This window comes from Eutrema salsugineum, unplaced genomic scaffold (genome assembly GCF_000478725.1).
Source record: "Eutrema salsugineum unplaced genomic scaffold, Eutsalg1_0 scaffold_6, whole genome shotgun sequence".
NCBI lineage: Eukaryota > Viridiplantae > Streptophyta > Magnoliopsida > Brassicales > Brassicaceae > Eutrema > Eutrema salsugineum.
Window position 1 is genome coordinate 7,847,566 of NW_006256547.1, and position 5,192 is coordinate 7,852,757.

General features: G+C 36.1%; 1 non-coding gene across 1 annotated transcript; it reads right to left on the bottom strand.

Annotated features, from left to right (window-relative positions):
- Positions 1-3,996: 3,996 nt before the first annotated feature.
- Positions 3,997-4,103, bottom strand: LOC112083686. Its single transcript, XR_002897822.1, has one exon. It is a non-coding gene; the product is annotated as a small nucleolar RNA R71 (small nucleolar RNA).
- Between the last annotated feature and the right edge of the window lie 1,089 nt (positions 4,104-5,192).

The following is a 5,192-nucleotide window of genomic DNA, read 5'->3' on the forward strand; positions in this document are numbered from 1 at the left end:
GATTTATGATATGTTGACATGGTTTTAATCACGTTAAGTAAAGAAGAATAACTGACAACACAAAACAACAACATATAATCGAGGAACACTACTACTGGTACTGAAAAACGGAAAAAACAATAGAAAAAATCGAAAAAATGATTTATAAAAAAATAAAGATGGTAAACAATACAACGAAAAACCGACCAATGTAGAAACCAAACCACAATTGAGCTTAAAATACATTTAAAAAGGGAGTATATTTATATATAGCTCTCAACTTAAGTTAGGATTTCCCACATCACATGTATATTTTTTCCCAGATAATCTTGCTCAATAGATAATTCGATTAAAATTATCTTAATATTATCAAAATAACTAAAAGTGGCAGCAAAATTGTTATACAAACTACGAAAATAAATTAATTAATTAAGGATATTTAAAAAAGATTTTATTAACGAATAAAGGGGAATTAGTTACCTAGATTGAATGAGAGACCTTATAGCAATAAATTTACTTCGCATATATTATATATGATATGATTTTAAATGTTTTTTTGATTAAATTCTAATTTTTAAATTTTCGTTATTTTCTATTTTAAATATTTTTGGATTAAATTTCGATTTTTAATATTTTTTATTAAATTTAAATATTTTTTTTATTAAATTTCGATTTTTAACAATTTTTTTATTAATTTATTTTTAATATTTTATTTAATTTACGATTTTTAATAATTTTTAATTAATTTATGATTTTTAATAATTTTTTTATTAAATTTAATTTTATAAAATATAAGGAGGGATAAAGGGTAATTAGCCATTCTAAGATTAAATGAGAGAGCTTTAACTAAAAATTTTACTTTGCTTATAATATATATATAAATCATAAAATTTTCATAAATTGTATCCATAATTATATTTACATAGAAAATCCAAATACAGTTAAAACTCTATAAATAAATAAAGTTAGGACTTTGGTATTTTATTAATTTATCGAGTTATTAATAAAAAATAATTTTAAGGATAATTAGATGAATAACCAAATCTCAATAAAGTGTTAAGAATATAGCCATGGATATACCAAAATTAAACAAGTAACAATTGACCAGTTTTTGGACAATTTTGTCCTCTTTGACACATATATAGATAGTTTATCTACAACACAGGTTGTTACCACATAGATTTTTTTGTCTGTTATTAACATCCTATTAATTAATTCAATCTTGTAAAATTACATAAAAAATACTGATTTATTTTCACGTCTAACATGAATTTCCATTTTAAAAACTAACATATATTTTTTTTCATACGTAAATAGTATCACCAATAACATAACAAGTCTATTTTTATCAATACCAAGTGTATTTTTATCAATAAAAAATCTATTTTAAATTTATATACACTACCACTAAAATAGTCATACAATAAAATTAGTTTCTACTAATATTGCTGATTGATAACACCGGATTTTGACCATTTTTATGGATCACTTTAATATCTTTTACAGGTGTTTTTACTCCATTTTCAAAGGTTTTCAAAGGATTTCTATGTTTCCGGATTTTAAAAGACTTTTCAGGTAATTTGGGATAAAGAGGCACAAAATGGAACAAAAAGACTCTTTTGGATAAATGCAGACCGTCAGAACTCTCATGGAGAGACGAAGACCTTCTCACCGTCTGATCACCCTCAAAATTGGACAACTTATAGAAGAATCAACCAGCTTTCAAATGCACTTGGTTTGGAGACATTCCAACGGTTGGATCTCAAGATAATCCATTAGCCCCGAAGCCACGCGGAGTCGGCCAGCAGCTCACGCGACCGCGGCCAGCAATCTATTTGCCGCGGTCAGAAGCTTTCCGACCGCGGGAAACAAGCCAATTGCCGCGGTCACAGCACTCCCGACCGCGGCATTCAAACTCCGACTTAAAGCCCACTTATCTGAAGCCCAAAGTCATTCCCAGCCTCAATTCCGGAACCCTAGAGACCATGGAGCATTGGAGACTATAAATACATGTCATTTAGGTCGTTTTTAGGGAGAGCTTTACACACTTTACAGAAACCCTTTTCCTTTAGCCGCTTTTATGAGATTTTTGTAGAAGATTGTTCAAGTCCGAGTTCTTTAATAGAGAAGCTTTCTTTATCTCTTTTCTTTACTGTTTTTCATTACTTTTATTAAAACCAATGATGATGTCGAACTCAGCCATGTCTGAGTAGATCCCGAGTTGGGCTTAGGGTTCCTGAAAGGGGCTCTCATAATCGATTAAGACATCTAGGTTTATAGATCTGGGATTTCGACCTGTTCTCTGTTTATTCTTGTTCTTATTGCATGTATGCTTGATTGATCACCTAGTATCTGATCTAGATAGTTAGTGTTGCGAAAGTTTTCATTAAGTATCAGCCCTAGAATGAAACAGGCGATTTTTCCGTAGGAGTGGAAACCTACCTACGGCGAGATCGTGAGTATTGACGAGTCTTATGCAGCTCTTGCGTTCTCTCCCTTCCAGGGCCAGAGTGGAAACCTACTGGTCAGGGTTGCGAGAAACAGTTGGTTATGATCACGACAGTGACGTAGTCATACCGCCGTACTCTAGCTCTAGAACCCCTATATTGTTATCTGTCAATCCCAATCTATCTCCCTTAATGTTAAAACCGATTATGATCCCTTAGAGTTCCCAAAAGCTCAGCGTTTTTAGCCATAGTTTACAGTTCTATCGATTTTTACTTGCTTTCTTAGACCTGCATTTCAATTTCCTTAGTTCGTTATTTACTTGCTTTATTTACCTTTCATGCGATATTTTACTTGCCTTATTTTTGTTTAGTTCGATATTTTACTTATTCCATTTACATTTCATTCGATTTTCTTTACTTGCCTTTTAGGATAGATTTATTTGCTTTATTTTCCTTTAGTTTAATTCAAGAAAAACAACCAACCTTTAAAACCAATTTAGTCTAGACATAAAGTTAAAAACCGTAGAAGAATACCAGGCACACAAATCTCTGTGGATTCGATCCCTAAATACTACAACAGATTAGCTGTGCACTTGCGGCTTTCTTTTGTTTTGTTAAGGGTAAAACTTGTTCCCTCACGTAGTTGACACACTCAGCACCGCATCAAGTTTTTGGCGCCGTTGCCGGGGATTTGTTTCGCTGCCTTTTGCTATTTTCTTGTTTTAACTTCTGTTCTAGACACCTGATCTCTAGTTCTTTCTTAAAGTTTTTCTGAACTATCTTTCCCTTCTTTTGTCTTTCTCTGAATTGCATGAATACCAGGCGTAGACCTGCAGGAGACATTCCAATTCTAGACGAGATAGACAGACACGAAAGAGAACTTCGAAGACTTAGACGAACGCAAGGAATGGCCAACGACGACCAGCCTGGAGATCCTATTAATCAAAATTTAAATATGGACCAAGAAGGGTCCGAACATGGAGAAAACGAAGAGAATGATCACATAGAAGGTGATCATGCTCGACAAGATGGAGAGGAGGACGAGGTTCTTCCAAGAAACCACCAGAACCGAGATAGAGAAGGACGTGAAGACCTTGATCCACCCATCAATGTAGCCGATGGTAACCACCCAGCAATGCAGCCGAATGAACGCGTTCACCGCCCCATTCCGCCAGCAAATCAACACCGAAGACAAGCCAGGAACCATCGCATAGCTGATTTTGATGCACCTACTCAAAATTTTCAGAATCGATCTGCGATTCAAGTACCATTTCCAATCCGGAATGAGTTTGAAGTCGAGCCTCAAATCATCTCATTGGTGAAGCAAAACCAGTTCCATGGAGTTCCTTCTGAGCATCCAATGGACCATATCGAGCTCTTTGAAGAAATTTGCAGCATGATGAGAACAAACCAAATTCCACCTGACTATTTAAAGTGTAAGTTGTTCCCTTTTTCATTAGCAGATAAAGCTCACCGTTGGTTGAAGTCTTTGCCTGCAGGATCGATTACTAATTGGGAAGAATGTAGAACTGCTTTCCTGAACCACTTCTACACTAAGTCGAGGTCGAACAGTTTGAGAACAAAGATCTCAACCTTTCAACAAGGGTCAACTGAATCTTTCTATGAAGCTTGGGAACGTTTTAAGGAGTATGAACGTGACTGCCCTCATCATGGATATCATGGATCAAGCCTGCTGAGCACATTTTACCGAGGTTTGCAACCAAAATACAAACTTTCACTTGATACAGCTAGCAATGGAGATTTTGGGCAAAAGACGATAACCCAAGGAAGAGCTCTCATCGAGAATTTGGCTCAAGCCAATAGCAACGATTGTCCTGAATATGATCGCTCAATGAAGCAAGCCGGAACAGACAACAAGGAGATAACCGAGTTGAAGAACATGGTGAGCCAGCTTCTGAAGAGTAACAATCGCCCGATCCATGCCTGTGAGACCAACAATGGCGCAGAAGATGAAGGACCTAGTGATATCGATCACATTAATCAAGCATTTCAAGAAGAAGATGTGAACTATGTAGGAGCACTAGTGCCATACCAAAATCGCTCCAACAACAACTTCAACAACAACTTCCGGAATGCAAATTACAACAATCTCTCTTACCGCAATCCAAATGTGGAGAATCCTCAAGATCAGTACTATCCACCTCAGCAAAAATCATTCCAAAACAAGTTTCAAGGCGGAAACTTTGGAGGAATAGTACCATATCAACCGCGACAGCCATATAACTACCAAGGTACGAATTTTAATAATCAATTTGTACAACAGCAGGGAGTCACGACGAACCAACTAGCTTCACAAATCGGTAGACTTGAACAGTCAATCCAACAACTCGTTATGACAAACGAAAAGGCATCTAAAGACGTGAACGTGAAAGTGGACTGCATGTAAAATGATCTGAATGGTATGTTTAAATCCTTATCTTCGCACGTAAAAAAGTTAGATGTGCAAGTCGCCCAGACAGCCGACTCTATGAAGAGGCAAAGTGGAGTTCTTCCAGGAAGAGTTGAAGATAACCCTAAGAAGTTCTGCAACGCCATAACCACATTGCCCGAAGAAGAGTCCGAAACCGATGGAAAGAAAGAAGAAACCCCAATCTTTGTACCTCTGTACAAGGATATCGATCCCAAGCAGCCACCGTTTAAGGTACCCGAACGATCACCGTTTCAAAGGCTTACCAAAGCCGATGATCCGGGACGTTTTGTTTTCCAGTGTTTCATTTCAGGAATCAAGTTTACAGACTACTTGTG